Source organism: Paroedura picta, chromosome 8, assembly GCF_049243985.1.
Source record: "Paroedura picta isolate Pp20150507F chromosome 8, Ppicta_v3.0, whole genome shotgun sequence".
NCBI classification, from domain to species: Eukaryota; Metazoa; Chordata; class Lepidosauria; order Squamata; family Gekkonidae; genus Paroedura; species Paroedura picta.
Genome location: NC_135376.1, coordinates 96,826,639 through 96,839,021, shown reverse-complemented (window position 1 = coordinate 96,839,021; position 12,383 = coordinate 96,826,639). Strand labels below are relative to the sequence as shown.

Sequence of the window (12,383 nt, the reverse complement as noted above, 5' to 3'; positions counted from 1 at the left end):
GGAGGGTGGCACTTGGGGAAGGGAGGGAATTTGGCAACGAGGAATGCCTAGAGGTTGCCTGTAATTCTGGGAGAATTGTGAGTCTCTGTCGGGAGGTCGGCAACCTTATTTCTGGCTTATCCTGTCTTAAAAGAGAGATGTGAACACAGTTGGATCTGTTGCTCCAGACCAGGGGTGTCAAACTGCGGCCCTCCAGATGTCCATGGACTACAATTCCCATGAGTTTGCTGGCAGGGGCTCATGGGAATTGTAGTCCATGGACATCTGGAGGGCCGCAGTTTGACTACCACTGCTCCAGACAAAGTTCTTCTTCTGCTTCTTGTTGTTTTCAGTGTGGGAGAGTTTGCTTACCTCCTTATTTTGCCAAAAAGAAGAGCATGCCTCCTAAATGTTGTGTTCTCCGCATGCCACTGTGTGACATCTACCCAGTGAAATGCTCCAGTGGAAACTCCATGAATGATTGATAAAAGCCAAGAGCTGGTTTAATCTCCCCCCCCCCCTGTTTAATGGGTATCAATAATTTAATGCACTTACTGTGTGTATTTTTAAGCAATGGTACCTGGGATTGGCATTGTTTTTGTTTTTCAGCTGTTCTGAATTTAAAGATGCCCGGGTCTTTAATGATTAAAATGCTCTCCGGGAGGTCCTTGAAGCGTTTATCCTCTCCCCGCGCCCCCGACCTGTTCATATGAAGTCTGAGGTGGCTAATGGGCACCTTTTTACCTCCCCCCAAACTCTGGCCCCATCTTCTGCCCAGCTCCCTTGGAAGGCAAAAAGAACCCGGGTTTAAGGTTGGAACCTGCCGAAGAATGTGTCTCCTGAGTTCTTCCAAAGTTCAGCCTTCGGTTGGGTGACACGGCTGGCAATTGTGTTCAGTAGCGCAGTTTAGGGCGGGGCGGCCAGGGCAGGAGCCAACCTGGACGCGGCACAAAACAGGCAACGGTTGTGTGAAATATTAACCCTTCCTCAACACAAAAGTTAAATGAGGTTACCTTTCCCTCAGTAGGGAGCAAGTGGAGACCCATGAAACAAATCCAAAGGTTTCAATATTTTGTGGCAGCAGAGTTGGCCTCTGGGTTTATTGCAGGCTCTGCTACCAGTGTCCATGTTCAAGTTTGAGATTGCATTATTGCGGGTGAGGATTTGTTTCTGATTGGGGGGCTGTCTGTGTGCAAGTATAGGTCCCCCCCCCCCAGTACTCGTGAAAGAGCAGTGCCATTATTCTGTAGAAGTCATAAATAAGCCCTTGACAAGTGCATTGAACTGTTTTGAGTTGAGAGCTGCAGTGGCCCAATAGAAGTGTTCATATTGTCTCTTTGGGGCCTGTCCTGTTACAGTCTTGCTCCGGGTATCCTTCTGGCTTTGGTCATCTGTTTTGTGTTGTTGGCTTTTGTTTTCGCCCTCAAGTCACAGCTGATTTACGGTGACCCACAGAAGGGTTTCCAAGGCAAGAGAGGCACAGAGTTAGTGCTGGGCTGGGGCAACCCTGCTTTGCTTCTGAAACCTGATGCAATCGGGCTAGCCTACCCAGGTTGAGGAGGGTCACCTTCCTTGAACGGCCACTCCATTGTCTGGCGTTTCATTATGCTCAGTCCATGAGTTAGCCTATTTTGAGGCCACCTTGCCACCCAATCGTCCTCTGGGTGCTTTCCTGACAAAACACACAAGCTGCTTATAGCATTGATTGCCAGTTTAGCATAAAAAAAATCCAAGTGAGTATTCGTCTAGCCCAATCCCAGTTTCAGTCTGATGCAAAGGTCTTCCAGGAAAAGGTCTTCAGGGTCATGCAGAAGGTGTGGAAGGAAGTTATCCGACTCCTTTCAGGGGTAAGGAGGTCTACAGGGGATGGCACCACCTTTCCTAACTTCTGCTAAAGGTGTTTTTTGGAGGAAGGCACTGTCTGTGGATCTCAAAGTGGAGGCAGAGGCAGTCCTTGGGGATCCAAACCGTCTAGGGTCCTCAAGGTGAAAAACAGGCCACTGAGCAGAGTCTAGAAAGAAATGATGTGAATAGGGTGGTGCGTGGCAGTGTCCAAATCGGCCGTTCCAGGCGGACGCAGCCAGCGCCGTGCCAGGCCTGGAATGGCCGATTCAGACACCATTGTGCACAACCCTGGGTGTGAATGTGTGCTACTGAGCAAGCAAAGCCTTAACAGGATTTTGCACATCTCAGTAAGGATCCTTGTGGCAAGATCCTGCCCCATGCGTGGTGCGGTGCAGTCCACTATGGGCTGGCTGCAGTCGGATTAGCTTTCTGGCTTGAGAGGTGAAAGGAGTTCCAGGCAGCCTCTGAAACCTGTTTGTCTGATGATCGTGTACAATCCAGAGAAGCGCCTCTAAGCTGGGAGGCTAACCTTTCAGGGTGAGCGTCACCTGGGCCCGGAGAGGGGAAGCTCTTCTTCCTGAGTCAGCTTTATTCTCTGCTTGCAGCACTTTTACTTTGTCTGGATTGAGTTCCAGTTTATTAACTCGCAGGACTTTCCCTGTCTCCAGACGCTGCCTTTTCCTGTCTCTGGGTGCTGATTGAGACACAAAGTGGTGGTGGGGTTGAAGGGCCATCAAGTCACGGCCATCCTGCGGTGTCCCTTTGGCCGACCCCACTTGGCTTCCGAGATCTGATAAGCCCTGGCTAACCGGGACCATTATTATTATTATTATTATTATTATTATTATTATTATTATTATTATTATTATTATTATTATTATTATTATTAAATTTATATCCCGCCTCCCCCCGGAGGCTCAAGGCGGGTCCCTAAAACAATAAAAGCACAATAAAACATAATAAGGCCAGAGGGACCCTGCGCTGTGCCCCAGATCTCTAGGAGATCTCTTGAAGCAGTGTAATAGAGAGCTTCCTCCTCTCTGGGCTTGCCAACCTCCAGGTGGGGGCTGGAGACCTCCCAGAATTACAGCTGGTCTCCAGACGACAGAGAGGAAATGGCAGCTTTGGAATAAGAGCATCCGACTAGAAGGCCAGGTTCAAATCCCCACTCTGGTACAGGAACTGTCAGAGTGATCAGTCAGGCATTCTCAGTTCAGCCCACCTCGCTGGGTTGTTGTGTGGATCAAATGGAACTGAAGAACAGAGGCTGCATTGGGTTTTGGGGAAAGGCAAGATAGATCTGCATTAAAGAACTGCAGATAGCATGGATGCTCCCCATGCACAGCCATGTTCTCTGTGAGATTCACTTTCATGGGCGCATCTTCTTGAATGCTTTGTAAAACAAGAGGCCTATCTGTATGTGAGCCTGTGCAGAGCGAGGGGTGCTTGCTGCACAGGTCTGGTTTTCATATTTTCTCAGTGAAAGATTAAAAGCGGAAAGGCACCTCAGCTTCCACAAGCCAGCGGGATGGGCCATAAATCTGAATAAGTAAATCCTCCAGGCTTGCCAAGGCTCCCCTCCCCCATTCAGAAGCACCTGATTTAATTTCGGTTCTTTGGGTCCGAGCGCTGACCAGAAATTACCCTGCTCGGTGGGAGACCTAATGAAATCCTGGCTCCCGCTGGTTTGGCTGCCAGCTCGGTTTTTTGCTAATGGCAGGGCTTAGGAAGGAATGATTGGAGTAAACCCATTAGGGAAGAAATTTACAGTGGCAAGATCTTTCTGGGAAGGTGGGGAACGCAGCGGCTTTTCCTTCAATTATCACTTCAATCTTATTGGATTGGGCTCCCTTGTCATTCCGGATGCGCTGCTCTTTCCTGTCTGTCTGCTCATGCATGGTGGATTGGGCACCCGTGTGCACAAGGAGGGCTGTTGAGTTTCAGCTGAGTTTCCCCCAGTCTGGAAAGCGGTTTCTGGCGAGTAAGGAACAATGCCGACAAGACAGTGACGAGACCGTTGTTCTGTAGCCACTGAGGTTAAAACAGGGTAGCAGTGTTATTGGGATCTGGGTTTGGCTTAAGAATGACCTCGGTTTACAAGAGACCTGGAGTTCTGCTTGAACTTTTTGGTTGCATGCAGTTATTATTATACAACTGAGTAAGTCTGACAACGAAACTAGGTATTACTTAAGGTACTAGTCTTTGGTTGTTTTGATCATCATTATTAAAGATTCTGAAGACAAGATCTTTTCTTCTTGCTTAATGTTGACCTCCAGTTGGAATAGATGAATTCTTCTGGAACCTGCAGAGGTTTTTTTCTTGTTTGCATAAATCCTCCCATGTGCATTTCCATTTTGCTATCCAGATGGGGCAGGGGACCCCCCAGTTTTGTGGCCCACCTCTAGGCTTCAGAATGGATGCTTTGGCATTGTGCTCCACTGAGGTCCCTGTCCTCCCCAGCTGCCCTGTCCTAATCTCCAGGAGTTTTCCAACCTGGATCTAGCAAGCTCTGACCTTGGCCCCCAACCTCGGCCTTGCTCCCAACCTGACAGAATGAGCTCCCAGAAGAGCTAAGGGCCCTGCCAGAGCTATCTACGTTCTGCAGGGCCTTCAAGATGGAGCTCTTCCACCAGGCGTTTGGTTGAGGGGTACGGGGCGGGGGAGAGTTGACCAGAGTTTTCACCTGGGGGTCCCGCCCTATTTGAATGCCCCAGAGTTACAATTAAGATCAGAATAATGCTCCTTGGTTGGAGGGATTATTGTTTTACCACCATCTTATATCTGTGGGATATTGTGATTATTGTTACTGTTGTTCTAATGGGATTTTAATGGGATTTTATGGGATATATTGTTTTATGGTTTTACCTTGTAAGCCACCTCAAGGCAACATCGTCGTGAGAGGCAGGTATAAATATGAAAATAAATAAATTAACCTCCCATAAATCACCAGTGGCTGGGAGAGGGGTCTGACCACCCTACTTGAAGTGGCTCTGAATAAAAACATCTCTCTTCCAAACCAAGATAGAGCACAAATGGCAAATGAACCCAAAGAACATTTCTATGCTACGAACCAGCATAGATCTCCTGCTGTGAACTGGCAGCAGAAGAAAAATGCTGTCTGAAGTTACATGGCTTCCGTGAGACTTCCCAGAGTCATGCCACTCTAGGAATCAACAAAAGCTCTATGGTTTCCAGCGGTATGGAAGAAAATCAAGAAGTTTGGGTCTTTGCTTTTGAAGAAAGATGCTCTGTGGAAGAAGGAAGTGGGCACCAGGAAACACACTGGTAGGGTCCATGGTGCCCACGGGTGGTACACTGAGGATGATGGTGGAGTGGCATGCCTCCAAACAGGCAGAGCTTTAGTTCAGACACAACATCTGCAAGTGGCCCCACTAGGATTACCACTACTGGAAATGGGGAGGGGCATTTTTTTTTGCCAGAAGCATGTTGGGAAACTCCTAGAGATTTCGGGGTGGACCCTGGGGAGGACAGGGACCTCCGTGAAATACAAGGCCACAGAGTCCACCCTCCAAAGCAGCCACATTCTCCAGAGGAACTGACCTCCGTGGTTTAGAGATGAGCTGTAATTCCTGCGGATCTCCAGGTTCCCCCTGGAAGTTGGCATGGCTAGGCCTCGTGTGGCCCACAATTCCCCCCACCCTTTATAAGGGTGGTGGTGGAATCACTGACCTTCTACCACGAGTGTATTGTGTGCTCAAAACATGATTCATAAATATGAGGTATTTAGTGTTTCTTCCTTGGTTTTGGTCCCCCCCCCCCGAAAGATGAGAACTTAAATCTTCTGAGTGTTTTCAGGTGTTTCTGATTTAACTAGAGCAGCACTTTATTACCTGACTCTGCCGCATTGGTCTACGTGTAATTATTTTTTTAAGGTCAGGGGAGACTTTTCATCATAACGCTGCCTAAAGCATCGCACAGTTATAATAATTAAAATGAGGAGGATATAGTTGATTTATATCACTGAATGCAGGCTCACTCGCTCCCACTTTCGCTCCCTTTTTAATTGTGATGAATCCCCAAGAGGGAGCCGGATCAGTCGGCTCTGTGCAAGGGAATCGGGCAGTGGCATTTTCCAAACCAGCACAACCCTTTGTGGAATTGTCCCCTCCTGGATTTCCCCTTCCAAAGGGACTGCCCCAAATGTACAGGGATGTCTGAGACTGGAGTTGGCAACCCTACCTGGTGTGCCCAGGTGCTAACAGAAGGTGGAAGGAGTTATTACAAAATAAGGCCAGAAGGCCAAGAGAGAGTCAGCAATGACGACAAGTTTTTGGACTCAGTCATGGAATTGAGAATCATGTGACTCAGGAGGGGCCAAGCAGTCCGTCTAGTCCAGCTCACTGCTCAATGCAGGATCAGCCCAAAGCAGCCTCTCTTAACTTTTCTACTGTTGAGAAGCCCCTGAAACATTCTTCAGGCTTCAAGAAACCCCCAAAGCGGCACAATGGTGGTGAACACGTGTGGGAAGCAGAGCGGTGGACACGCCCACCTGGGGCCCCTCCTCTTCCTTCTTCTTCCAGGTTCGTCATTGGCCATTTTAGGAGGGTGGGTCATCATGACCATATAACATGGTCCTATCACTCGATAGATGTTTAACAAATTTGAAAAACATAATAAAAATTAACTAGCTCCCAACCACTCAGGAGAACCTTCCAGGGCTGTTAAGAAACCCCAGAGAGCCTGGCCTAAAGCATCCCGGATAAGTATCTGTCCAGGCGCCAGTGTCGGGGCCCATCTCCTTAGGCAGCCTCTGCTGAACTACTCTGACAAGGAACATTTTCCCCCTGATATCTGATTGGCACCATTTTACATGGAATTTGAAGTCATTACTGCGGGTTGTCTCCTCTGCTGCCAACAGGAACCGATCCCTGCCCTCCTCCAGGTGACAACCTTTCACATATTTAGAGACAGAAATCTTGTCCCCCTCTCAACCGCCTCCTCTTCTCCAGACGGAACATTCCCAGGTCCCTCAGCCTTCCCTCACAGGGCTTGGTCCCCTGGCCCTGGCGCATCCTTGTCGCCCTCCTCTGCACCCTCTCCCTTTTGTCCACCTCCTTTTTGAAATGCCTGCTAACCAAGATCCTGTCAAAAGATCCCACTAGAATTGGTGTGGACTCCTCCCATCTGGTAACAAATTAGCGCATGGAGATTGAACCATGTACCTCTAAAGGGGGGCAATTATTTTCTGCAGCCAGTTGGCCACTCCCAGGTTTTATTGGGAAGTGTGCATGGCAGGGTCAAATCTGCATAGGAATCCCAGCTCAGCAGCTTTGTTTTGCTGTCTCTCTTGAACTTTCTTTCTTTTTCATTTTTTACCATGGTGATGCTAAACTGCTGAGAGCCCGTAGGTTTTGGTTACATCTCCCCTGTCTGAACTGTGTTTCCTTGCATACCACAGCCACTTTGGGAGTTAGACTGGGTTCTTTCGATAAGGAGAAGGGATACTTGGCCATGTGGTGAGCTTCAGGGGTGGAATTCTTTTAGCAACCTCGTCAATCCTTAATGATTATCATATTAAATGGTGTAGAAAGTCGTGGGAGAGTTGCATCGGCCTGCAAAGCTGGTGTAAGGATAAAAATGGAAGCAAGAAGAATACTATAAGCCACTATGGATGCCCACTGGGGAGAAAGGCAGGAAATACTCTAGGAAATAAATACCGGCAGTCCCGATTGGCCAGTGTCTGTGACAGGAGGGCATTTTGAGTGTCCAGACCTGGTCTCATGTTGAGTTAGTTAGTCCGCTGTCACTTGGATTCCCCGATAAGGGATTTGGTCCCATATTTCCTCTGAGAATCACCAGTCAGCCTCAGAAGAGCCAATTACTGCTCGGTTTCTGTCAGCAGAACCAGAATCATAATGAGTGGTTTTTTCAGGCAGCTGTTGAGCTATTGAGATATTGTTTCTCTTGAATTGGACATGGCTGGCCCAGGCTGCCCCGATTTCATCAGACCTCGGAAGATAAGCAAGGGTGGCCCTGGCTCATATTTGGATGGGAGTCCACCAAGGAAATCCAGGCCGGGAATGGCAAGTCACTTTGTTGGTTTCTGCCCTGACTGGGATGGCCAGGCTAACCTGACCAGTTAGCTCCTGGGATTTAAGCTGGGTGGTCCTGGTCGCTCCTTGGATGGGCAATTACTATGGACATTCTGGTGCTCTGCAGAGGCAGGGAAACCACCTCTGAACGTCACTTGCCTTGGAAACTCTGCAAGGGCCGGCCTAAGTGAGTGGTGCCATGAAGGCAAAAACATACCTTGAAAGGAAGACAGACACCTAGCTTAGAAAGACCCCCCCCCCCACCAATTATTGCATATCACTAACTTGTTTGTGGATTTAAGCCAACTGCCTGATGTTTATTTTCTTCAGTTGCATACTGGGGCTGGGGGTGGGGGCAGACCTAGTTTCACATTTGGGGAAACCTGGTAGTAGCCCCAAGCTTGTAAAAAAAAAGAGAGAAAGGAAAAGCCTAAAATTATCCCTGCGTATGAATGGAGCCCGCCTCATTCATTCTTTGAGATGACCACGTGTCAGATTCATATTTTGACTCCAGATATTATCCATTTATGTTTTTTCATTTATACCCTGTAATTCCATGGCTTGGCTGAATGGGAGTCCTGACCATGATCAGCCAACGGTCACAGCGATATTTCAGCCTTGGTAAATCGATCCCATTAGTATCTGTACAAAGAAATTGGTTTCGGAAAGAACCACGCGCCTGGGAGACGGAGATGCTTCTTAGTGCTGGGAGACCTGGTTTAAGGCCTATACGTTCCAAGAAAGATGTGACACCTAATGGCTTTCCTTTGGGTGGGGTTCTTCTGTCTCCTAGGAGAGACGTTCCATGTTGCAACTTTGAACAGATCTCCCGGCTGCCTCCTTCCTCCTTCTCCTCTCCCTGCTTGTCCAAAGCACCCGTCCTCCTCTAATTGACAGCGGCTTCTTCGGAGAGTTACAAGGTAATTATTTCTCTCTCTCAGTGCTCTGCTTGTGCAGCTCCTTTGTGGAGTAAGCAGGGACAAAGGGTGAGGCCTCTCCGAGTTGGTCTGTGTGGAAATATTTCTCCTGACATCACCTCTGCTCTCACAGCTGTTGCCCCCCCTCCCTTTGGTGCATTAAAATGTGTAATGTGGTCCTGGGAAAGCTGAGTGTGTTTTGTATACCGCTTTGGGTTTCTTTGACAACGGCGCTCCATTTGAGGGCCCATGGGGGAACAATCCTGGAAATGCCCATATCCGTGGCAGGAGACGTGTTGCAGAATCACTTCCCTCTCCTTCTCCCCGATCCTTTCCAAACAGTTTTCATTGTTTTTTTCATTTATTTAGTCGGAAAACTTCTACGCCACCTCGCCAGGGAATTCACCCGGAGGTGGGCCACAAAATAAATCCGAATGAAAGGGTAACACACCCTGGCAGTTGTTGGAATCTGGCCTTAAAACCCGGATAATGCATGAAAAACATGATGAGGCCACTTAAAAAGGAGCTTCAGAGTTTCCAGGCTAAAAGCAGACCCTAAGAAAAGAAAAAGATGTTAGAAGGTTGACTTCTAAATTAAAAGCTTGGTAAACATAAGTGTTTTGGCCTGGCACCAAGGTGAGAGTAGGATGGGTGCCAGGGGACCCTCAAAGAGGAGAGCATCATCACACAGGTGGAGTGCCACCCCTTTGAAAGGCCTCTTCTCCGCTTTTCACCCCCTTCGTGGCTGAAGGTGGGGGCACAGACAGCAGAGCTTGTGAGGAAGGGATGAGCTGGCGGGCTGGACAGGGGCTGTGGGCGTCCTTCAAGGACTCAGGCCCCAAGACGCTTAGGCCTTCAAGGGCAGCTGGAAACAAAGGGCAGCTGGGGTTCAACCGTCCTTCAGGTACTTCCTTTATTGGCAGTGTGGAATGCGACTATTCATGTTAGCTAGATTCCACAGTAACCACAACGGGCTGGTGAGTTTCAGTTAGAGTTGTGTATGGCAGCATCCAAATCGGCTCTTCCAGGCTGACGTAGCCAGCGCCGTGCCGCAGGGGGAGGGGAGGCGCGGGGGCCGGTGCATAACTCAGCGCACACACGCAGGAATGGCCGATTCGGCCGCTACCGCACACCATCCTACCTGGCTCAATAGGAACACCGGATAGAGTTAACCCTGGTTCATGACAATAGTGAGGAAGAGCTGGCAGGGGGAATTCACCAACGGGGTGGGGAGGCTGGCCCAAGCCCAGCTTGGCAGGGGAGTTCTGTGATCAGAGTCCCCCCTGCAGGGATAAGCATATGAAGGTCTCGTTGTCAGACACCCTGACCTACCTGGAGAATGGAACTTAGACTCTTGAAAGCTCAAAACTCCACAGTCCTGATCTGCATGACCTTGTCAGGGACAGTTTGTTTTCCCTGTGTTGGAAATTGGCTGGCCAAACTTTAGCTTGTGAGTGACCTTCCAATACTAACTGGTTAGTTCTTGCAGATTCTTGGCAAAACACAAGTGAAAATTCAGGAAAACACACAATTTTAATGGTGGCTCATGAGGGTCGAAAACAGTCCTGACATTTACCTGGGGCGAGTTTAAAAAGGCTCTTGGCGAGCACCCAAATGGGGATCTCAGTGGTCTTGAGCAGTGCTGGGGCCATCCCTGGCTTCGCATTGGTTCAGTTTTGATATGGCTTCCTTTACCCTGGAGTTGCATTCAAAGTAGGGGTGGCCAAGCTGTGGCCCTCCAGAGGTCCAGGGTCTATAGGGGCTCATGGTCATTGTAGTCCATGGATGTCTGGAGAACCACTGCTTGTCCACCTCTAATGTTGTCTTCAGATATGGAGGCTCACTTGGATAGCATTGCCCATTGTGATGCTAATGTGCTTCAGCCAATTAACTCAGGCTTCATAATTTACCTTGCCTCTCTTAAGAGGCAGGGAGAATGTTGCAATTCCTATGAACTAGCTCATATAGGCCTGCCTTCTTGTTGTACCGCAATTCCTCCTGTTGGGTTGGGATCTGGGGGAGCTAGGTCTGAATCCCTGCTCTACTGTGGAAGCTTCCAACGTGGCCAGTCACATCCTCTTCTCCTAGCCTACCTGAGAGGGTTGTTGTAAGGTTAAAATGAAGGAGAGGATAATGACATAAGTCACCTTGGGGCGCCCAAGCAGCAGAGCGGAAGCCCAGTCAAAGATTTGGGAGACCTGCGGGATTTTCAGCAGTAGCCCCCCCCAACTTACGGAACAAGTTTTCAGAGGGTGGTAAGTTAAGGAGTTATCTGCTTGCTCATGTTCAACAAATACCTTTTTAGACAGGAGTGCTAGGTTCGAGTCTAGTTGAATCTTAGTGACCAAGAAGATGTTCCAGTTAGAAGCTGTCTGGAATCACAGCTCCTTTTGTCCGTCTCGGCTGGGAGACAAGGAGCTTTGGCACTCAGAAGCTTCTATGTCAGGGGTGGCCAAACTGTGACTCTCCAGATGTCCACGGACTACAATTCCCAGCCTCCCTTTGGCCACTCTGTCCTATGCCCGGAATCTTGTTGGCCTCTAAAGAGGGACTGGACTCAAATTCTGCTTTTGTATTTGCAATTCAGTGTCACTACCCTTGGGAACTTTTCTGACAAAGCCTTCCAGATTCTGCTTTCGTTTAGATTTACTTGTCTTTTGTTCTTTTTAGAGGCTTTTAAAAAATCTAGTTTGGCATTTTGACTTTTATTTATTTTTTTAATTTGTAAGTCACTTTTCTCAGGGAGCAAGTAAGGGTGGAAGTGGTTCAGATGAAACCACAACTGCAGCGAGGATGGAGAGGGAGGAGAAGGGGGGGGGAGTCTGACACTTCCCCCTCCTTGTTGGACCCTCCTGTTTGGGGCAGAGATTCTCTGGGTTGGCCGTCTTCTTCTGCCAGGACTCAAGAGAAACCGCTGGAACTGGGCAGACCAATTGAAGGTTTCTGGAGGAGCCAACTGGATTTCCCCCGAAGGTTCTGCTATGTAATTATCTGTCTCTTGCTTTGTCTCCACGGAGCCCTGCCTGCCAAATGCAGAGGACACTAATCTCCCTGCCCAGGAGGAGAGAGGGGGTGGCCCCTCCCTTTCTCAGCCTCTTAAAAATAGCACCCGGTTGCCCAACTAGTCGCTCCCCCCCCCCCTGAAGACGCAGAGAAGCCTCTTCTTAACAGAAGGCAATTCCCCATTGGGGCAGAGTAAGGCACTCGGCTGGGTCTGAAACGGAGTAACCAGGCGAGCGGGTTCGCATGTCTGGGCGGATCTGGGGAGCTGGGTGGCATCGTAGCCAGCGGAGTTCACTGGCAGTTCCCGGATCCTTTCGCGCCTAGGGCTGCTGCAGGGTTGTGCGGGTGCGACGCCCGTCTGCGCTTCAGCCGCCAGGGCCTGTTCTGCAGGTTTGCCTAGCAAGACCCCTTCCCTTTCCAGCTCTGCTGCTTGGGCATGGCTGGCTTATTTGGACGCAGGGAACTGCCTTCTGCTGCAGCAGACAGACAGACCCTCTGTGCAGGGAGGTCGGACTGTCTGCTGAGACGGGCAGGGAGTCATTCCCGTTGCGATCCCTGATCCTTTTCTGAACTGGAGATGCCACGG

The 12,383-nt window shown here is 49.3% G+C and overlaps 1 protein-coding gene across 8 annotated transcripts in view; it reads left to right on the top strand.

The window, feature by feature from the left end:
* Positions 1 to 12,383, top strand: part of ZMIZ1 (zinc finger MIZ-type containing 1) — a 410,316-nt gene that overhangs the window by 64,747 nt on the left and 333,186 nt on the right. For 7 of the 8 annotated variants that reach the window (XM_077350898.1, XM_077350896.1, XM_077350895.1 and 4 more), the window contains exon 2: positions 8,671 to 8,797. The exons of the other annotated variant lie outside the window; for it this stretch is intronic. The gene's annotated coding sequence lies outside the window, so the exon portion shown is untranslated. The remainder of the gene's footprint in view (positions 1 to 8,670; positions 8,798 to 12,383) is intronic. 8 annotated transcript variants of the gene reach the window in all.